General features: G+C 38.9%; 1 protein-coding gene and 1 long non-coding RNA gene across 8 annotated transcripts in view; one reads left to right on the top strand and one right to left on the bottom strand.

Moving 5' to 3' along the window:
- The window catches only part of LOC133878805 (putative disease resistance RPP13-like protein 1), a 30,605-nt gene extending 9,614 nt beyond the window's left edge, over positions 1–20,991 (top strand). For 3 of the 7 annotated variants that reach the window (XM_062317350.1, XM_062317349.1, XM_062317345.1), the window contains 6 exons: positions 4,484–4,605; positions 4,758–5,132; positions 18,285–18,408; positions 20,023–20,166; positions 20,254–20,321; positions 20,613–20,991. The gene's annotated coding sequence lies outside the window, so the exon portion shown is untranslated. Of the gene's footprint in view, positions 1–4,479; positions 4,606–4,757; positions 5,133–18,284; positions 18,409–20,022; positions 20,167–20,253; positions 20,322–20,612 lie in introns of all 7 variants that reach the window. The other 4 variants (XR_009901992.1, XM_062317347.1, XM_062317346.1 and 1 more) reach the window with 4 other exon arrangements.
- On the bottom strand, positions 20,497–22,151 carry LOC133878806 (uncharacterized). Its single transcript, XR_009901993.1, has 3 exons — positions 21,962–22,151; positions 21,783–21,879; positions 20,497–20,774 (listed from the first exon to the last, which is right to left on the bottom strand). It is a non-coding gene; the product is annotated as an uncharacterized LOC133878806 (long non-coding RNA).
- Positions 22,152–23,585: the final 1,434 nt, after the last annotated feature.

Raw genomic sequence — 23,585 nt, 5'->3', positions numbered from 1 at the left:
AACGGATTTGTATTCAGCCTCTGTGGATGATCGAGAAACTGTTGGCTTTTATCTTGAGCTCCAAAAGATTAAATTGGAGCCAAGGAAAACACAATAAACTCTTGTAGAGCTGCGGCCATCAGGACACCCTGCCCAATCTGCATCTGAAAAAGCTTGAAGAGTATGCGAAGAAGTCTTTTGTAGTAAGACTCTGTGAGTGATGGTATGCATGAGTGTTATTATTTTGATTTTATAGATATGTGCTCTCTTTTTTGTTTGAATTAGGGCTTCATGTATACGTCTTGTGTACTATGGGTTGCGGTCACTTGCGCCCCTCTCCGCTTATTGAATATACATTACTTATAAAAAAAAAATCCATGTAGATGAGAAGATACATAGTTACAGTAGGAGTGACATAGATGAATAAGGAAGTATCTGCTTTGGAGCCGCGGAAACCAATCTTGATTAGCTGACCATTGAGACGGGAAAACCAGGCCCTAGGGGCCTGCTTCAAGCCATAAATTACCTTGTGCAATTTGCAAACATGTTGAGCATGAGTTGGATGAAAAAAGCCCGGTGATTGTGCCATATACATATCCTCATCCAACAAACCATGCAGAAAGGCGTTTTGAATATCAATTTGCTTGATTGTCCAAGCTGCAGAATAGGCAATTGATAGGACAGTTCTTATTGTGTTTAAGGATGATGAAGACGGAAGGGGTGGAACCGAGATAGTAATATGCTGATGCAGAAGATGATAGAACTAGAAATAGGAGACTCGGAAGGATGGGGATTTGACTGTGTGGAAGATTGATGAAAGGAAAAACATTCTCAGGGAAAACTACATCTCGAGAAATGTACATACGGTCAGATTCTAGGTGATAGCACTTGTAGCCTTTATGTTGTGAACTCTATCTTAGGAACAAACATTGCTTGGAGCGAAGAGAAAACTTATTGGAATTGTGGGGTCGAAGATTAGGGAAGCAAGCACACCCAAACACTTTAAGGAACTTATAATCCGGGACTCGAGAGAATAGTTTTTGAAAAGGAGAGATATTTTTCAATAAGGGAGTTGGCATCCGATTGATCAAATAACAAGAAGCAAGATAAGCTTCATCCTAATAGGTTTTGGGGAGAGAACTATCAGCTAGAAGGGCTAGAGTAGTCTCTATTAGATGTCGATGTTTTCTTTCTACACACCCTTGTTGATGGGTATGTGGACAAGAAATACGATGATTAATTCTAGTGGATTGAAAATGGGTGTGTAGGGACCTATACTCTCCACCCCAATCAATTTGTACACTTTTGATTTTAGCATTAAGTAATCGCTCAACCATGGTTTGAAACTTGAGAAAAATAGGCATAACTTCAGATTTAGATTGCATAGGATAAACCCAAGTAAACCTACTAAAAGCATCAACAAAGGAAACATAATAACGATTTCCTTTTAAAGAAAGAGTGGGGGAAGCTCCCCAAACATCTGAATAAAGTAATTCCAAAGGATTACAAATACTAGTAGTTGAAGGAGAAAACGGCATCTGATGCCCTTTGGCCTGAGGACAGGTTGTGCAAGGTTGGAATGCCTGTTTATTTGAAACTGGAAGTTGAAACTTGGATAGAATAAGGTTGACAATTCGAAGGGTTGGATGTCCCAGTCGTTTGTGCCAACATTTTTTTTTGATAAGTAATAATAGTCTTATTGAAAGCGTAAGGCGCCCCTTAGTACACTGGACGTATACAAAAGGAAACACCTAACTAGAAAGAGAAAAACGAACAAAAAAATCAGCATAGCTGACTGAAATAGGGTACAAAAAGGCCATCGACCAATTATACAAAGTAAGTAAAAAAGACTCTAACACCTCCTCCAGGGAACCCTCCAAGTTTTCAAAACACCTTCGATTCCTTTCTTTCCACACGCACCAAAAAATGCAAATAGGAACCATCTTCCAAATTGTAGCACTCAGAGGTCTCCCCGACTTCCACCAGCCTGCCAATAGGTCTATCACTCTTCTAGGCATTACCCAAGAAATGCCAAACCGAGAGAATATGTTATTCCACAGAGTTGACGCCACGTCGCAATGTAGAAGAATGTGATCCACAGATTCCCCGTCTCTCTTACATAAACAGCATCTGTCTACAATGATCAAATGCCTCTTCCTAAGATTATCCACAGTAAGGATCTTTCCTAGTGCAGCAGACCAAGTAAAAAAGGCTGCCCTTGGAGGTGCCTGAGTCCGCCACACACACTTCCAAGGGAACCAAGAATCACCAGAGCAAGTCAAAGATCTGAAAAAAGACTTGACCTTGAATAAACCTTTCTTGGAAGCCACCCACCAAAGTCTGTCTGCCCGATCTCTGTTCACTCTGGTTGCATGTAAGACCTGGAAAAAAGAAGCAAACACATCCACTTCCCAATCATGCGCCTCTCTGACAAAGCTCACGTTCCACTGAGTTGAACCGCCCAAAACTTCCACATTGTCTGCCACTGACGCATCCTTCACCCGAGCAATACCAAATAAATCAGGAAAGACTTCTTTCAAAACCGAGTCTCCGCACCACAAGTCATGCCAAAATCTAATTCCCCGTTTGTGCCAACATTGTGAAGAGGATTTCTCACCAATGAGTGCTTGAGGAGTGGATGGATGCACATGTGAAGGGAAGAGTTGATAGAGGCTGTTTTTAAGTTGACCTTGGTGGATTGGAATCCCGGTCATGCAATCTTTGATAACAAAATAAGAGGGATAAAATTCAATGAAAATAGAGTTATCAAGGGCAAATTGACGTACGGAAAGGAGATTTCGGCATATATGTGGAATATGAAGTAGCTATTTAAGTAGAAACTTATGATGAGAAAGAGAAATAGTTGCAGAACCAGTGTGTTTAATAGACAAACCTTTACCGTTGCGTATGCGAATTTGATCCTGTCTAGTGTACTCCTCGGAAGAAAGGTTTAGCTTCTGAATATCATTAGTGAGGTGATGAGTAGCACAGATATCTGGATACCAATTTTCCTCAGAAGGCAGTGATGGAGAGGAGTAATATGCTTGAGGAGGAGAAGCAACCAAGGTAGGATCTAGGCGTTGATAGCAGCGAGGAGCAGTATGGCCAAATTTTCCACAAAGTTGGCATATAGGTCGGGAGGGAGCTGCTGTTTGATCTTGGTGGAAATAAGAGTTCCGGCCACCAGATGAGGGTCCTCGGCCACAATAGAAGGAGCGACCACGGCCATGGGGCATAGGAGCCCGAGTAGAGAAATTAGCTGCTGGCAAGGTAGGTTCGATGGAGGAAAGATGATGCTCAATCCTCATCTTGTGAGCAAGGAGATGACCATACAATTCATCCAAGGAAAGAGGGTCAAACCGAGTAGTAACAGAGGTGACAAACGGATCATACTTAGATCCAAGTCTAGCAAGTAGATAAGCGGCCCTCTCAAAATCACTAAGGTGTTGGCCGGCAACAGCTAGATTGTCACACATTGATTTAAAAGACTGAAAGTATTCAGTAATGGAGGAACTACCTTTCTTGACAGTCGCAAGCTCATAGTGAATATGAAGAACTCGGGAACGCGCTTGAGAAGCAAACATCGTGACTAATGTTGTCTAGAGTTTGTGAGACGTGGGATAGCCAACAGCGTGAACAACGAGTGGCTCAGTAAGTGTGGAAATCAGCACACTTAGGATCATTTGGTCCCGTTGACACCAGGCAAGGAACTCCAGGTTTGCCATGGTTGCAAGGGCACTTGCAGCAGTGCTTGTACTCAGGATGGTGTGGGCTGGAGGTTTAGAGGCACCGTCCAGGAAACCAAACGCATCTGGCCTTTGATGTAGGCCAGAATTTGAGTTCTCCAGCTGGTGAAGTTGGTGTTGGAGAGCTTGATATTTAGGTTGTGGTTCATATTTGGAACCGTGAAAACCACATTAGAAGTAGAAGGATTGGAAGGGTGGGTTGGTGTGGATCAGGTGGGAGAAGAAGCAGTGGAGGAAGCAATCGATCCAAAAATGATAACAGGTGAAGAAAGAAGAGAGTAAAAAATGGAGCATACGTTAGTCTATATGAGGGCTTTGATACAATAAAAGATCACACAATTCTCACTAAATAATTCAGTTTCCCTCTTGCTCATCTAGTGAGCATGTATTGGAGTATAAATAGAGTTTACAAGTTTACAAGAAATCTAACACTTACATGATAAAGCTTATCCCGTTATATTCGGGTATAGCTAGATAAGAATCACTAACCTAGATAGTATTCTAATTAAATTAAACCTTATCAACCGTATAACCTTCCTAGAGTTCTACTAGGTGTCTTTAAGTTGGTGATTAACATCAGAATTAGAATGTGCGTTAATATGAATACACAAAGCAGAGGCTTGCACGTAGAATCTGATGCGCCACTCCTCACATTGTCTGATGCGCACGTGTGTGGATTTTCTGTTTTAATCTACTATGAATGCGTTGTTATCCATTTTTTGATTATAATATTTAGTTATTTTCTTATGAATAGGTACTGAACATCTAGTGGCTGCCTGTAGAAATTTTTTTGTGGTGCTAAATCAAGATCACGTGAAATTCGGAACTTTTGAATTACCAATCAGTATCTTTTCTTCTCATGGCTGTTATGTGGGAAAAGGTAATCATTGGAACTAGAGGACTTTTTGCGCCTATTGTATGATCCCTGTTAGGGTGGCTGATGATTTATGGTACAAAAATGGCAGGATGCCTACTATCCAACTTGTAATTTCAACTGATGCTAGTGCATTTTCTGATTCCTTCAATTTTCAGATTTTTGTGATAAAGTCACTCGCATTGCTAAAGTAAACTCCAGTTGGAATGCCAGGATTAGAAGCACTTCCAACACCAGCTTTGGGTCAACAAGACAAGCCATGACCCGTACGCCAGGTTGTTGTCTCAGATTCATTCTGCAGATGCGGGATGGGAACTCAAATCCTTTTGAAAAACAGGTGGCTGAATAGGCAAGCCATTCCTCACTGCCTGAGGAATTCTTGCGAGAAGCCTTGAAAACTGCAGTTTATATTCAGAACCGAGTTCCTTGCAAAGCTGCACCTGAAACTCCTTATAAACAATGGACAGGAAAGATGCGGAGAAACTGCAGCTGGGTATTAGAGGTTGACATTATCTGTCGATTAAAAAGGGCAGGTGCGTTTGCCTGGTGCTTCCTTTCTTTATCCTCAGCGTTCTTGTATGTTTTTAATGCTCTTTTTTTTTTTTTTTTTTTTTTTTTTTTTCTTTCTTTCTTTCTTTTTTGAGTGCAAATATAATACTTAGAATGTATTGAAATCATTGAAAAAGTATCTTTTGATTGCTTTCAATTGAAAGAGAATGAAAAAAGCAAAAAGCTAAAGGGACTTCTTTTATCTTAAAAATGAAGAAATAGTCTATAACTCTTTTGTCCTCCCCTGCTGTATTTGTGTTCTACTGTCTCTGTTGAGCATTTTGCTGGTAGTTTTCTTTCAATATTTTAAAATGCAATGATATATCTGAAATGCAGCTTCTCCCTTTCCTTTTTTTTCCCCTTTTTGTTACCTAAGTTGAGTTCATATTTTCTATTATCTTTCTTTCTTTTTCTTTTTCTTTTTCTTTTATTTATTTATTTATTTATTTTTATCGTTGCAATGAAACTCCCTTTTATATGTATTTTCCAAGCCCCAATTCATGAACATAAATATTAACACTAGTCATATATCATATCATAATCATATGCGCGTGCGCACACACATATAAAAGCTGAATCCTTTAGAGAATAGGCTAAAAGTGCTACAAGTGGTAGTCTAAAATGATGACATGTGATGTGGCATACGTTTGAAGTATTTCAATGAGAACAAAGTGCACTTTTAAGTGTTTCAATGAAAACATATTTAAGTGTCGTAGGGTTTTAAGAGAGTAGAAAACAAAGCTACACCACATGGCCGTTCATTAACTCTCTTTAACCCTCTCTCAAATCTTTCTCATTCTCTCACTCTCAAGTACTATTTCATGTTCACGTACGATTTGCAAGAATTTTCACAAGCGTTACGATTTCGATTTTTAGTCGATGATTCCTTCGCTTGCCTCTATATCTTCGTCAAGTCTGAGATTTTGTTCATATTTGATCTACTCTTTTATTTTTTATTTTTTGATGAATAATAATTTTTTGATGAAAAAGAAAAGCTCGAATACACGATAAGTATACAAGAAAAACAACCACCCTAATGGGTTTGAAAATCTAAAAAGTTATCAAAAAAGTTAACAAGATCTACAAGACAAGAGGAAGGGAAATTAGGAACAAAAGAAACAGCTCAATCTAAGAGAGAACTCAAAAAGGAGGATTTTAGTTGTAACATATTAGACTTGTGGTCTTTGAAAAGACATCGATTTCTTTTTCTTCAAATGCTCCACATAAGTAAAGTAGGGATGACTTTCCACATGGCCTCTTTGGATTGATTCCGCCCTTGCGTTTTCCAACAATGAAGGAGCTATAGACCAGGCATGACCCATGAGACTCCAAATAAGATAAGAACCAGGTGTCATATCTCGCTAGTAAACTCACAATGAATGAGGTGGTTTACGGTCTCCTTGCTCATCTTGCAAAGAAAATAACAATGGACAAGGGTAAGATCTCGCCTCCGAAGATTATCAATCGTAAGGAGTTTACCCAAAGCTATCACCGTAGTGAAGAAAGCAATACGGGGTGGAGCCTTTACCTTTCAAATACTCTTCCAAGGGAAAAGGGAAGGCTCTCTAGATTGTCAAGTATAGTAATAGCTCTTCACTTCAAAAACCTGTGGTTACAAGCTGGGGCTCACAACATTTTATCTGTCTCTCTCGGGAGGGTTTTCGATCCTCCTCTCTCAGTCTTTTTCAATTTTGAATCTTAGGCGCTTTTTGGTTTTTGGGTTATAGAACTATCGAAAATCATAAAATAAAAGGAAAAAGGGATAAATCGATTGCTTGTGGGTTTAGTTGAGTTTATTTTGTGGTCTGCATCTTGGGTGTTGTTTTCGGGTTTTGGGGTTTAGCTTTTTTTGGGCTTGTTTGTTTTGTTTAGTTGGCTTTGGCTATTCCTTTGTATACTCCTAATGTACTTAGGGGCGCCTTACGTTTTTTAATAAAATTTCTCTTATAAAAAAAAAAAATCGGTTGCTTTGAGGGAATCGAACCTCCAATTGATCACTTCCAATTGCCTTAAACAAAATTGTGTTTTTCTTCACATACTTTCCATACGGCATTGACATTGAATTTATAGAATATAGCATGACTTATTTAGGTAAGAAAATCTAGGGTTTAGCCTATTAGGAAAATAGCCTATAAAGGAAATAAAATCAAAATAAACTAATAGAACTTATTAAGGAAATATAAATACAAGGTTCCTAACATTCCCCCACCCCCTTAAAAACAACCTTGCCCACAAGGTTGATTATTAATGAAACATGTCTCCAATCCCGTCCTCGATCCTATGGCAGCCACCATGTCTTCATTAAATGTAGTGTCTTAGGAATGAAGCGCGATAGAAGAGGAACCCAAGGATATTTTTTAATATTGCTCATTCTATTTGGAGAATCAAAGTAAATTTTTAAAACAACATCACTCTTCTGAGACAGCTACTGGATCGTCACAATTTGGAGCAAACACTTCTTTGTAGTCATTGGACTTTGCTGTATCAATTCCTTTCTAATAAATCATTGCCAAATCTGATCATAAGATGCTTCTTCGTCAGATTGTTGAGACAATATCTCAATTAGTTTTTCATCCTTTGTGCACCCAACACTCGCTAAGGATACCATTTTATCCTCGTCCATGGGATTCACGTTCTCCTCAATATTGAACAATTATCAATATCGGAGACATCTGAAAATTTTGATTAAATGAATTCCAGCTTCGAAACTATTACCTTTGTCTCAATTGACTCCTCTTACATGGTATGAGTTTGGCAAGTTAGGATAGAAGATGATCTACCTTTACTAGTTGGTTTATCTATCACTTTGATTTTTTGATAGTTTTCTTTGCCAAATCTCTTCTCTTCTCTCCTTGCAAGTGAAATTGCAGTTATCATGGTTCGGGGTCATCAAGCCTTGACTTCTCGTCGGATTTCTGGCCGGAGTCCTTGAATGAATGTATTCACTAACCGTACTTCGGACCAATTATGAGCTTGATTAGATAACAGCTCAAAACAATTTATGTATTCCTCAAATTTTGATGTTTGCCAAATTTTTTCTTGCTTACCACCCATATTTTCATATGTTGGACCAAATCGAAGGAGTCCTTTCACAAATTCCTTCCAAGTTGGGTCTCCATTTCAAGCTACCAACATATAAATCCACTGTTATGCCTTCCCTTCAGGATTATGAGCTACTATCTCCACTTTTGATATTTTTGGCATATGATGAAATTGAAAATAATATAATGCTCGTAATACCCAGCAAGAGGGATCTTGACCATCCCAATGTGGGAACTTCACTTTTACATGTGAAGCTCTATATTCCTGCTCTCTTCGTGGTCCGACTGTCCCAAAACTCGCTTCCATTCCTTGATGATCTAGGGATCAGTCAATGGCTCATTTAATGGAGTCATCAATCAATTCTTCAGACTTCATATTCATGCATAATTTGGTGGACCTTCCCCCTGAAGATGGCTAGTTTACTTGGTCTAATAATCAGGAAGATCTTATTTGGTCTAGAATCGATAGGTTCTTAGTTTCTTCGGATTGGGAGGAACGCTTTCTTGAAGTGTGTCACAGAGGAGATTGATAAGACTTTTCTCCGATCATTTTCCTTTGTTATTGGATAGTGGGACAACAAGAGGGGGAAACAAGTATTTTAAGTTTGAAAACATGTGGCTGAAATATGAGGGTTTTGTTGAGCAGGTTAAAAAGTGGTGAATGTCTTATGAGTTTTCTGGTTTGCCAAGTTTGATTTTGGCTAATAAGTTGAAGGCTTTGAAGAGTGATTTGAAGAAATGGAATGAAGAAGTGTTTGGTGATATAGGGAAGAAGAAGAAGAAAGAATTATTGGAGGGTATTAGAGAGTTAGAGTTAATTGAAGAAAGCCGTTGCCTAGAGGAGGATGAAAAAGTTTGAAGGGTAGATATGTCGAGAGAGTTGGAGAAGACTCTTCTTTTTGAGGAAATTAGCTGGAGGCAAAAATCTAGAGCTTTGTGGTTAAAGGAGGGGGACAAGAGCACAAAAGTTTTTCACAGGGTGGCCAACTCACACCGTAAATTCAATCAAGTGGATTCTTTGAATATTAACGGTATAATTTCCAGGAATCCTGCGGAGATTAAGGAGCATTTAGTTCAATTTTACAACAATCTGTACTTTGAGAATTGTTCTTGGCGGCCTAGGGTGGAGGGTTTATCTTTTTTATCCATTGATGCGGATGAGAGCATTTGGCTAGAAAGAGCGTTTGAGGAGAAGTAGGTGTGGGAGGCAATCAGGGATTTGAATGGTGATAAGGCGTCGGGTCCTGACGGATTCACTGTGGCTTTCTTTCAGAAGTGTTGGGATTTTTTAAAAACTGACATTATGGATGTTTTTGCAGAATTTCATGCTCGAGGCAAGTTTGAAAAGAGTTTGAATGCTACTTTTGTCTCTTTGATTCCTAAGAAGACTGATGCCATGGATGCGAGAGACTTTCGCCCTATTAGTTTGATAGGGGGATTTACAAGATTATTTCAAAGGTTCTTGCAAACAGATTTAAATCCGTTTTGGGCAAGATTATCTCCAACACTCAGAATGCGTTTATTGGTGGTCGACAAATATTAGACTCCGTGCTTATTGCAAATGAATGTGTGGATAGTATTAAGGATCCTACCTAGGAAATCAACTTCTACTCAAACTCTAGTGTTAAGCTAGATAAGGTTCAGTTATATTAGAATTCAAACTCTATGATAGATAGATAAGAGATAAGTTAGATAAGAGTTCTAGTACTATTGAATAGGAAGTAGATGCAGTTATGTATTGTTATTCAAACTCTCTTGTATTCTTCTATATATATCAATGAGAACTCACATAGATGAGCACGGTTTAATAGCCAAATTATCCTTGTTCTATCATGGTATCAGAGCCCTCTCATCGACTAACGTCGTGATCCATGGCCAATTCAGACTCTGAGTAATCTGCCTAGGCAGCCTCCAACGCTTCACAGCCTCCCCTGCCACCTACCCAACCCACAGTTGTCTTCACCGTCCCAAATATGAATCATAACCTTAGTATTAAACTCTCCAAAGGCAATTTCAATGCTTGGAAAACTCAGATTCTCGCATATATCAAGGGCCAAGACGCCTATGGCTTTCTTGATGGCTCCTCACTACCTCCTGCACAGACTATTCCCAATCCCAACTCAACTGCCGGTGCTCCTGCCACCATAGTCAACCTTGACTTCCTTGCCTGGACTCAGCGTGATCAGATGATCCTGAGCATCCTTATTTCCACCCTGTCCGAGCCCTACGTCGTCCATGCTGTTGGATGTGTCTCGGCTGCTGCTCTCTGGAACACGTTTCTCACCATGTTTGCTTCTCAAGCTCGTGCCCGTGTCATGCAGATTTACTTTCAACTCACCACTGTCAAGAAGGGCTCCAACTCAATCATTGAGTACTTCCAGACTATCAAGACGTTAAGTGACACCCTTGCAGCCGCCGGTCAGCCTCTCAATGATTTTGAGAGCGTGTCTTTTTTTCTCAAAGGTCTCGGGTCAGAATATGATCCCTTTGTGACGTCTGTCACAACCCGAGTCGATCCTTTGTCCATTGATGAACTCTACGGTCACCTTCTCGCCCATGAGATGCGCCTGGACCAGCAACTTCCAGCTATTGATGCTCTTCCCCCGGCTGCAAACTTCACCACCCGCAGTTCACCTTCTCGGGGACGTGGATTTCGCGGACGTGGTGGTTGTCCTTACAACCGAGGCCGTGGGTCTTACTCCAGCAACCGCGGCCGTAGTTCTTACTTCTCTCAAGATGCAGCTTCTTCCACTCGGCCTTCATGTCAGATTTGTGGCAAACCTGGTCACTCTGCTATTCGCTGTTACCATAGACAGGATATGTCCTTCTCTGAACAGACTTAGCCACCACAACAGCAGCTCTCTCCACAGGCCTACTATACATCTCCGGTTCTACCAGCTGAGGAATCTTGGTACTTTGACACTGGGGCTACCCATCATATGACGAATGCGTTGCAGCATCTCAATGTCTCTCATGAGGACTATCATGGACAAGATCAAATTCGTGTGGGTGATGGAATCAGCTTCTTTAAATCTTTCTCGTCGTACTTTTGTCCTAAATCAACTCCTTCGGGTTCCCTTAATCTGTAAAAATCTCCTTTCAGTTAGACAATTTGCCCTTGATAATTCTGTCTTTTTTGAATTTCACTCATCTTACTTTGTAATCAAGGACTCTCAAACTGGGATCATCCTCCATCAAGGGTGCACTAAAGATGGTCTCTATCACCTTCTTCCCTCGTCTGGTTCTTCATCAATAAATCAAGCACTTGTTGGTGATCGTACATCACCTGCTTCTTGGCACAAGCGCTTAGGTCACCCTGCATTTCAAACAGTCCACCGCGTTATTTCTCAGTTTCAGCTTCCAGTTCATTCAAATAAGGCATTCACCCCTTGCAAGATCTGTCCACAAGCTAAGGGTCATCAATTGCCATTTTCTTCTTCTACTTCCAGCATTTGTAAACCTTTAGAATTAGTTTATTCCGATGTATGGGGACCTTTCCCAACTCTTTCAATTAATGGAAATCGGTTTTATGTGTCCTTTATTGATGCTTATAGTCGTTACACTTGGGTTTATCCAATTCAAGCTAAATCTGATGTTATGCCAACCTTTCTCCAATTTCAAACCATGGTTGAACGTCTACTAAATTCCAAAATAATAAGCGTTCAATCTGATTGGGGTGGCGAATATCGCACCCTTCAATCGTATTTTCAAACTCATGGCATAACTCATCGTATCTCTTGTCCTCATACTCACCAACAACAAGGATGTGTAGAAAGAAAACATAGGCATCTTATTGACACTACTCTAGCTCTCTTGGCTGAAAGCCATCTCCCTCAAAAATTCTGGGATGAGGCCTGTCTCACTTCATGCTATCTTATTAACCGTTTGCCAACACCTTTGTTACAAAATAAATCACCTTTTGAGATACTTTTTAATCAAATTCCGAATTATAAGTTTCTTAAGGTGTTCGGCTGTGCTTGCTTTCCAAACTTAAGACCCTATAATTCTCATAAGTTTTCCCCACGTTCCAAAGAGTGTCTCTTTCTTGGGTATAGTCAACATCATAAAGGCTATAAATGTCTTCACATTGATTCTGGCCGGGTGTACATCTCCCGAGATGTCATCTTCCATGAAGATCAATTTCCCTTTGCTGCTGTCTCTCCTGTTTCTCCTTCTCCTTCACCAGTTCAGGCACCGGTTCTTCCTCCTTTACTTCCAACACCTCCTGTCACTTTTTTTTTTTGATAGGTAATAGCAATTTATTGAAAAGCGCTAAGGGGCGCAACCCTTATACACGGGAAGTATACAAGAGAGCCCTTAAGCGGGTCGAACAGAAAGTAAATTTAAGAAGTCTACAAAAGTAAAGACACTCAAACTACGATATGGCGCTATCCAAGAGTATAAAGTGTTGAGCAACCGCTTCCTTAGCTCCACCATAGGTGTCTCTACATCTTCAAACAAACGAGCATTCCGCTCCCTCCAAATACACCACAACAAGCAAAGAGGAGCTAACCGCCAAACCTCTTTCGCATGCCGACTCCCAATAGCCGCTCCCCAACTAATCAATAACTCCAACACCGAATGTGGCATAACCCACTCAACCCCAAATAAATTAAGAACGTAGCTCCACAGGGCCCGAGCTACCTCACAATGAAGCAACAAGTGATCAATAGACTCCCCACTTTTCTTGCAAAGACAACACCACTCCATTACTATAACATTCCTCTTACGCAAGTTATCATGAGTCAAAATTTTGCCCAAAGCTGCTGACCATACGAAGAAAGCCACCCTAGTTGGAGCCTTAACACGCCAAATATTTCTCAGCTACAAATTCCAGCAGTTGTCTCTCCTAATTCTTTTTCTAGTTCTCCTTCTCCTACCTCTGCTGAGAATAGCCTGCCTAATTCCAACTCTCACACGGATAGTCCTCCTATTCGGGTACATCCCATGCGTACAAGGTCAATGAATCACATTTTTCAGCAAAGGCAACTTACAGATGGCACCATCTGATACCCAGTTCCACAGGTTTTAGTGGCAGAAACAGATTCAGCTCTTATTGAACCAACTTGCTTCTCCAATGCAGTAAAAGTTTCGGAATGGAGAAATGCTATGCAAGTTGAATTTAATGCTCTCCTTCAAAACCAAACCTGGTCTCTTGTTGCTAAGCAGCCTTCTCAGAATCTTGTAGGCTGTAAATGGGTATTCAAGCTTAAGAGGAAAGCTGATGGGTCCATAGAACGGCATAAAGCACGTCTAGTTGCTAAGGGCTTTCATCAACAGGCCGGTATTGATTTTGGAGAGACCTATAGTCCTGTTGTCAAGCCTACAACCATTCGGATAGTTCTTTCTCTTGCATTTTCAGCAGGTTGGTCAATCAAGCAGATTGATATTCAGAATGCATTCCTGCATGGTTTTCTATCCGAGGATGTATACATGGTCCAACCACCTGGTTTTCTTCATCCCAGCTTTCCTAATCATGTGTGCAAGCTTCAAAAGGCGATTTATGGCTTAAAACAAGCCTCCCGCGCTTGGTTTTCTCGCCTCAGTAATAAGTTACTTCAGATTGGTTTTGTGGGTTCTAAGGCCGACACTTCTCTCTTCATTTACCGTACCAAGACAGTAACTATTTATCTCCTAATTTATGTCGATGACATAATAATCACAGCATCGGATCCAGCTGCAATTACAGAACTTTTGAAGCTTCTCAGTGTTGATTTTGCCGTAAAAGAATTAGGTGATCTTCACTATTTTTCAGGTGTTGAAGTCAATAAAACGATTCACCCCCAATGACACAATATTGTCCGCTTTTGGCTCCCCAAACCAGACTTCCCAGGAGGTCACCCATCCTGGGATTGCTCTTACAGAAGCATGCTTAACTGCGGAGTTCTGATAGGTTTATCGCCATCACAGCTTTAAAACGCGTTGTGTCATAAATGGTGCATTTATACATATAAGCACATCCTCATTCCTAGGCGATGTGGGACGTCACAATCACCCCCTCTTTAGACCCAACGTCCCTGCTGGCGTCCCTCATTGGGCTTGTGCACGCTCCCACCATCTCAGGCTGGGGCAATGGCTCTGATACCATTTCTGTAACGACCCACCTCCAATGACACAATATTGTCCGCTTTTGGCTCCCCAAACCAGACTTCCCCGGAGGTCACCCATCCTGGGATTGCTCTTGCAGAAGCACGCTTAACTGCGGAGTTCTGATAGGTTCATCGTCATCACGGCTTTAAAACGCGTTGTGTCATAAATGGTGCATTTATACATATAAGTACATCCTCATTCCCAGGCGATGTGGGACGTCACATTGGATCTCTTGAAGAAAACAAAAATGCATGAAGCCAAGCCTATCTCTTCTCCAATGGCGTCTTCTTCAAGTCTCTCTACTTTCTCTGGTGATCCAATGGAAGATTCAACCCTATATCGCAGCACTGTAGGGTCATTACAGTATCTCTCTTTCACCAGACCAGATTTAGGGTTTGCAGTAAATAGAGTGTGCCAGTTTATGTACCGCCCTTTTCAGCCTCATTGGCAAGCAGTTAAAAGAATCCTTCGGTACTTGAAACACACGCTTTCTCATGGTCTTCTTATCAGCCGTACTTCTTCTCTTCAGTTGCAAGCATACTCGGATGCTGACTGGGCTGGATGTCCAGATGATCGACGATCCACAAGTGCATATTGTGTTTTTCTTGGTTCTAACTTGGTGTCTTGGAGCTCACACAAACAACCTACAGTATCTAGGTCCTCAACAGAAGCAGAGTATAAAGCAGTTGCAAACACTACTGCCGAACTCCTATGGATTCGTGCTTTACTTCAAGAACTTGGAATCAGTTTACGTTCTCCACCAACACTTTGGTGTGATAATATTGGAGCTACATACATGTTGGTTAATCCGGTTTTTCATGCTCGTACAAAGCATGTGGAGATCGATTTTCACTTTGTTCGTGATCGAGTAGCTAATAAATCTTTGGAAATCCGGTTCATTCCTAGTTCAGATCAACTTGCTGATGTTCTTACTAAACCACTAGTCTCCCAACGTTTTCAACACCTATGTTTCAAGCTCAACGTGCGATCTTCCCCGTTGATCTTGCGGGAGGGTATTAAGGATCCTACCTAGGAAATCAACTTCTACTCAAACTCTAGTGTTAAGCTAGATAAGGTTCAGTTATATTAGAATTCAAACTCTATGATAGATAGATAAGAGATAAGTTAGATAAGAGTTCTAGTACTATTGAATAGGAAGTAGATGCAGTTATGTATTGTTATTCAAACTCTCTTGTATTCTTCTATATATATCAATGAGAACTCACATAGATGAGCACGGTTTAATAGCCAAATTATCCTTGTTCTATCAGATAGTCAGATTCGATCGGGGGACCCAGGACTCCTGTGTAAGCTAGATTTGGAGAAGGCGTATGATCATGTGAACTGGGATTTCCTGCTTTATTTGTTGCAGGGATGTGGTTTGGGAGAAAAATGGAGGGATTGGATACGCTTTTGTATTTTTGTGGTGAGATTTTCTATTCTTGTAAATGGAACCCCGTCGGGTTTTTTTTAGTAGCTCTCATGGTTTGCGATAAGGAGATCCTCTTTCTCCTTTGTTTTTTGTGGTGGTTATGAAGGCTTTGAGTCGGATGCTGATTGCCGCATTAGATCAGGGTAATTTGTTAGGGTTTTCAGTGGGCTCCAGAGATTCCGAGGCCTTAGTTGTGAATCATTTTCTGTTTGCAGATGACACATTGATCTTTTGTGGTGCTCAAGAAGAACAAATTCAACATCTGAGATGTATCTTCTTATGCTTTGAGGCAACTTCTGGTTTGAGAATTAATTTAGGAAAATCAGAAATTGTTCCAATTGGTGAAGTAGAGGATGTCGGAAGGTTGGCTAATCTTCTTGGATGTCGGGTTGGATCTTTGCCTATGATTTATTTGGGTCTGCCTTTGGGGGCTTCTTACAAGTCCACCTCTATTTAGAATGGTATTATTGAAAAAATGGAAAGGAGATTGGCGGGTTGGAAGCGGATGTATTTTGTCGAAGAGTGCCCGGTTGACTCTTATTAATAGAATGCTCTCCAATATTCCTACATATTACTTATCTTTGTTTCCTATTCCAGTGAGGGTGGTTAATCGTCTTGATACAATTCAAAAGGATTTTCTTTGGGGTGGCATTGGTGACGAGGCCAAATTTCATCTAGTGAATTGGAACAAAATTTGTATTCCTTTGCATGCAGGTGGGTTGGGAGTTCACAACTCCATCCAGTTCAATCAAGCTCTCTTGGGTAAGTGGTTGTGGAGATATGGTAGGGAGAGAGAGGCTTTATGGCGATCCGTGATTGATGCCAAATTTGAGAGCCTAAAGGGTGGGTGGTGCTCGGAAGAGGTTTCAGGCTCTTTTGGAGTGGGTGTATGGAAGCATATAAGGAGGGGGTGGGAGAAATTTCGTAATTTTGTGCGTTTTGAAGTGGGGAATGGATCAAATATTAGTTTTTGGCATGATTGGTGGTGTGGGGATAGTTCCTTGAAGCAATGCTTTCCAGCTCTTTTTAGTATAATAAGGAACAAAGATGGGATGGTGGCGGATAATTTGGTTGTTCATAATGGTGGGTTATGCCACGAACGGTGTTGGAGTTGTTGAAAAGTTGGGGGGCGGCAATGGGGTGTGGTCATGCTAAAGAGGCTTTTGGTGGTTAGCTCCTCTGTGCTTGTTGTGGTGTATTTGGAGGGAGCGGAATGCGATGCTGTTTGAAGATATAGAGACATCTATGGTGGAGCTACGAAAGCAGTTGCTCAATACGTTATATAGTTGGATAGCGTCCCATCATAGTTTGAGTGTTTTCATTTATGTAGACTTTTTAAATTTATTTTCTGTTCGTCAATTTTAGGGATTCTTTTGTTTACTTTCCATGTATAAGGGTTGCGCCCCTCTGCGCATTTTTTATAAATTGCAATTACTTATCAAAAAAAAAATTCTTTTAGCTCCTCGATACATTTCAAGCTAATTCGTGACTCAAGCGAAGCCATTTTTTTTTGGGGGCCCTTACCAAGAATAGGATATTCTTATATTAAATTAAACTGGGATAAGGATTATCTTAATCCCATAACCAGACAGATGCAAATCTAACACCTAAACCAGGATATTATATTCCTAAACTTGAATAGGCTATCCTCAAACTGGAACGGGGGTAAGAATTCAAACCTGTAGCCAAACACCCATTGTCTTCCTCCTTCAACTCACGCACAACCCTCTTCCTTGTGCCACTGTGCATAGGCACCAGTCCTTGCCGGACCACCCTGCGTGGCACCCAACCTGCCACAGCCAAGACATGGCGAATGCCTCTGCTTTTCGCACGGCCACCATTTGCCCACAACACCCATGAGTACCACAGATCGGTCAACCCTCTCACCACTGTGCTTAAACTACCATTGCCCACCTTGCCGGACGGACCCCAAACGCTCCACTCTAGGCACAAAGATCCACTGTCAACCATTGGAATAATGCCACTCACCCAACTGCACACGATGGCCACAATCAACACTAGTGGTCCATCACCTTTTGTGAACTACCACGTGGCCACGCTGCTTCATCCTTGCATTGCACACGACACAACAACTGCCAACATTCAAACACGAACAACTCTAATTGAGTTTTTTTGTTTTTTTTTTTTTGTTTTTTTTTTTTTAATGGGCTAAACGGAAAACAGGAAAATGAAAAAAACATAGGAAAATCAAACTCGACTCTGGTACCAAATGATAGGAACCTGAGGGTTTCTGTCGATATAAATCAGAAAATAAAAGGAAAAAGGGATATATCGATTGTTTTGAGAGAATCTAACCTCCAATTGCCTTGGGCAAAATTATGTTTTTCTTCACTTAAGTGCCATACGGCATCTAAATTGAATTTATTGAATAAAGCATGACTTATTTAGGTAAGAAAATCTAGGGTTTAGCCTATTAGGGAAATAGCCTACTAAGGAAATAAAATCAAAATATACTAAAACAGCTTATTTAGGAAGTATAAATATAAGGTTTCTAACATTGGGAAGATTGGGAGTCTTAATTTATTTTATTTTTTATTCAATTGAATATGCAGAAATCTGAGAAGACTTCTAGCAGAAATGCAGGGCATCTACACCTTTGATGAATGCTAAAATTTGTCGGAACAAGGCTCGATTGATGGACAAAATTCCTAAGCTACAAAATTGGATTTGAAGAAGGTGAATTTCCATGATTTTTTTTTATTTTTTATTTTTTTATTTTTTATGCTACAAAAATATATGTCGACTTTAAATTTAGGGCCCATGTTCTTATAGTGAATTTCGAGTCCAGCAAGTAGAGAATTGCATGTCTTCAGATTTTTCGCTTTCATCTTATTTTAGTTTGGTTACTACTATCTATAAAATTCTATTTGATTTGATGTATTTTTTTTTTTTGGAATGAAGTACATGGTCACTTCTCTAAGACAATGTAATAAAGGTCATCTAAAATCTTTTCAAGGATGCGTTTGGGTTCAGTTTGGATTGTTTGAGTTAGGGCTAGGTCTGGGCTTTGGGTTTAAAGCTTCTGGAAGGGGCAGTTGTTTTGGAATTGGAATGGTGAGGCTATGGTGCTTCATATAATTCAGTTTTGTTGTTTAGTTTTGGAATTGGAATGGTGGTGCTTTGCTGCTTCATATCATTCGGTTTTTGTTGTTTAATCTGTGACAATTAAGGTTTAGGGTTACGATTAGGTTTTGGTTAATATTGGGTTTTATGGCATAAGATTTGGTTTTGGTTCTGATGTTGATACTAATATGAGATTTGGCAAGTGGATTACATGAGCTAAGTATATTCTGTGATGCACTTCGTAGAATTGCGATTTTAATTACAAATCATGGGGCTGCGAGTCTAGATCAATTTTCCAGGTGTGTAGGGATCTTTGCCTCAAGGTACTTATCCACATTCATGTAACTAGAAAGATACAATTGCAGCGCATTCAAATCCTAGATGACCTGTGCATACTGCTAGGTTATATCTTAATTGTCAGTTCATCAACTATGTTGGTGGTAAAGCTGTTCCAAGTTAAATTTGGTTTTAGGTTGAATTTTATATGCTCATCTCCACTGTCATTTCATCAACTATGTTGTTGAAGATCAATTATTTGAGGAGAACAAAATAATCAAAAAAGGTGGGAGGAGACTGAAACAGAAACAAATAACACCCATCTGGTTGTCCTATGACCAATAAAGAAAGAGATCATGGGGAGATGCTCCTTATGCTACCTCTGTGAACTAAAGCATGTTTCCTACTTGCAGTATGCAAACTCATGCGCATAATCAATATACCATCTGCCATTATCAACCAGAACCAAAAAGTGCTTGCAAAGAACTATTTTTTATTTTATGTATTATCTTCCCCCCACTTACCAAAACAAATATTATTTTAAATACATATAATAAGAGCTCGGTAGGATGGACATATACCTCTTGAAAATGAATGGTGGTCTCTTAATCCAGGTGTGTCAAAACCAGATTTTCCACATCCAACTACACCAAGAATTTCTATATCCAAAAGCATTCGAAATCAATCATGTTGTCATGCTGAAATTCAAAGATGACCTCAATGTGATGCTCCCCAGATTACAAGCATCCAATTCTATTGGAATAGTCATGTGTAATTTTCATTTTCAGGGCTGGATTTTTCTATAGCTGTGTTTTGCTGTATTTTAGCAAATTCTGATTGTTTTGCATGTTATGGACTAATATCACACTATGATGGCCATCTATCATGGTTGTTTTGGTACTGATATCCTCATTCCTGGTGCCTGTTTTGTCATGGTACTCCTGTTACTAGGAAAACGACAAAGAATAGGGAGCAAAATAGAATCCGACTCTATGGTATGAGGACCATGAGGTCAGTAGAGTTACCTTTTGAAAATGAATGGTGGATATTTCATTCAATGTTCCCTTGCATGATTGGTCACAAAATTCTGAGCAGGTTAGGTCAATCAAACACTTTTTATCCCTTATATTCATCTCCAAATCTAATTTGATATGACCTTTCAAATATGTGCAATTTTTTCAGTATGAGCGGATGAAAAAGGACATGACTTCCGTTGATTGATCTAAAGCTGCTTGGTTAATTTTCATGGGGTAAGTGAATCTTACATATATTAACAATGTTCTTCAAAAATACATTTTATATTAATTTTAAATGTAAAAAAAGGAATTTAACTTTATTACCATGAATGATTTCCTGTTTGATTCCACCACTTAATGTTTTATTATTAAAGGTTGCATGCTTGCATTCAATTGTCTTGTGCATTAGGCCTCAATTAATTTCACTTATGAAGGTGAACTTAATTTCACTTGCAAAGTTTACTTCACCTGGTGTATTGTACTGTTCTTTCTTGGATAATTAATTGTGCCTACATTTATAACTAGGTGGATCCAAACTGTTTTGTGAAAGGTTCCAGTGCCTGACAAATGATTTTCCACTTGACAAGGGGTCCTGCTGTCTGAAAGAGCCAGCCCAAGGTATACCGCACGTCTCCTCCCAATGTAGTGCATCTCTTCCTGAGGTTATGCGCTTCTCTACCCGAAGTGCTGAAACTCATAATAATCAGCATAGCAAGTCACCTGTTAGTTCCAGGATTTGTGGCATGCACTTTGATTTTTTTTGGCTTTAATTGGAATTCATTCTAATATCAGTTTATCTTTTTGGAGGTTCAAAAACAACGTGCTTACAAACTTGGTATGGTGTATGCATTGTGACCGAATAACTTAACATTTTCTTATCTAATTCAAAGCTTTTTTTTTTTTTCACTCTCTTTTTCTAGAGGTTCAAACATCATGCTCACAGACTTGGTAAATTGTATGTTTCCTTTTTGTTTTTTGATTTCTTTATTGGTTGTATCTCAAGATTTGTCATGGATGATGAACTAAGAGAATGTAATCCATGGATGATAGCTGTGGGTGGCTATATGCCAGTGTAAATTCTTTTTGTTGATTGCATAGATTGGCTATATGCCTCCAGAGTATGCAATAGATGGGCTCTTTTCCTTGAATTCTGATGTCTTTAGCTTTGATAAACATAAAATTTATGTATGTCATATTATAGTATGCACATACATAGAATGCAGTCCAGAGAGCTCTGAAGTTCAGAGGGTTGTTTATATCCCTATTTGACTAACTATTCATACACTTTTATTAATAAATATCTATTGTTTTGTATACAATATGTGCTTTTGTATGGATGTTTTCTAATCTAATCTAATACAATATATAATAGCACCATTATAGGCTAATATACAATATACAGTGAAAGAAACCCAGACATACCCCAGGTAATAGGCTGCTAGTAAACAATCATGTGCAATTCCTTTTATTGATAAATGCTCGTTTCCACATCACAAGCCTAATTAGAACTTTGGTTTTCATTAATTTTGTTATCTCTTATCCAAATGTTTATTAACATTGTGAGATGATGTTCTTGAGTGAGATGAAGTCTTGGCTTGGGACGCAAATGGCTACAATATTTCAAGTAAGAACATTTCGAGGTATATTCAATGCAGATTTTTCCTGGTATTAATGGGAAATTATTAGCACACTGACCTCTTCAGCGTTCAATGGGCCAAAATGTAAGTTCCTCTAATGGCTTCATAATATAAGGTTCCCGATCATCAGTTTTGCTCTCTGTTTGTTAATACCTCTGCAATTTCCAAAAATAACAAAAGAGAAAATTAGTCCAAAAATAACAAAAGAGAAAATAAGACTCTGTTGTTTGTTAATACCTCTGCAATTTCCAAAATAGCATCCATTGAACCTGCTTTCTTCATATATATGGGATCTGATAGATAAATTTTTTATCAAACTAGCAAAATATTAGAAGGAAAACTTGCCAGTAACTTTTGTCTTACATCTTTGCTTGGGAGACTTTTTCTATCCAAGTCGTTGGGGAGACTTTTGGAAACAATGGAATCTTCTTAATGTAGAGTGATATATTACATCTTGTGATTATGAGCCACATTTAGGCTCTTGGGCCCATCTTCCGGGCCTTAGCTGGAGCGGGCCTCATGTTGGGCTTTTTTTGGGCCTTGATAGCTATAGGCCTACTGTTTGACGGGGTCTTGGGTCCGGTCCGTACTAAGCTAATTCCGGACCTATCAATTTCCATACAATATTTTTAATGGTACGCACTTATTTTAAATTGATCTTAATTATCATATTTTTCTTTTAACTCGTGATTTCCAAATAATTAAAATCAACTGAAACTAATATCAGTCTTTATCAATGTTTTCCTACAACGTGCCCTGCCCGGCAAAGACTTTTGGTCATACTCATCTTCCATGGCATTGCTTTGCTTTTTCTTTGATTCTTCTCATTAAATAATAATAATAATAATAATAATAATAATAATAATAATAATAATAATAATAATAATAATAATAATAATCAGATCGTGAGTCTAGCACAATTGGCCACACAATCTCCTCTCGGAGTGTTATTTGACGGAATTGCATCTCTCAACTAAATGTTTTAATTTAATATTGTTTCAATCGATTTAAGGAAATCTTTTAATAGATTTAAAAACTGTTTGTTAATATATTCTGAGAGTTAATTTTCTTTTTTTGAAAAACTGTTCTAAATGTGACATAAATATAAAAACAGTTTTCAGTGTTCTGTATTTTGAATGATTTGTTAATATTTTGGTTTTAAAAACAGAAAACAAAAAAGAGAAAGAAGAAATTTTGATCAAACAGACCCAAATTGGCTTATATTTAATGTAATAAATCTAAAATAAGAAGCCCATTTGTCAAATTAAGATCATCTTCTTATAATTCAACTGAATTAGAACTTTGAATCTTTATTTAGGGACATTATTATTCATAATAAAACAACCAATTTTTAGAAATCACATTCAAAGCAACAAAATCCTGAATCATATATATATATTCAAAACCCAAGCTTCAATTCTTTTATTTTATTTTATGAGTAATAATACAAGACAAGCGGAAACTAAACATGGGTAATTCTTCTTTCATTCATTTCCATGCAATTAGGATCAACCGAAACTAATATCATAATCAACACACCCTTCCCTCCCCATATTCTTACTTCTAAGAAAAAAATTATTTCAAAACATTCTAACTTATTTATTTATTTATTTTTATATCAAATTAATTATTTTTTGTTATTATTTAAATAAAAAATCTACTATAAATAAAAAAATTTCATTTTCCTTATATAAATTCTTTCTATTTTATATCAAATGAAAATCATGGCTACTTATTGGCCCTAAACAAATTTAAGGACGTCAATCTTTACCGAATCAAACCCAAAGACTTTGATCTATAAAAAAAACAAACCCAAAGACTTTTGGCGATGTGGAAGACATGGACTCCTTTCCGCTTTCTT

This window comes from Alnus glutinosa, chromosome 10 (assembly GCF_958979055.1).
Source record: "Alnus glutinosa chromosome 10, dhAlnGlut1.1, whole genome shotgun sequence".
In the NCBI taxonomy this organism is placed as follows: domain Eukaryota; kingdom Viridiplantae; phylum Streptophyta; class Magnoliopsida; order Fagales; family Betulaceae; genus Alnus; species Alnus glutinosa.
Note: the sequence above shows the minus strand (reverse complement) of the source record. Positions and strands in the feature narration are given on the sequence as shown.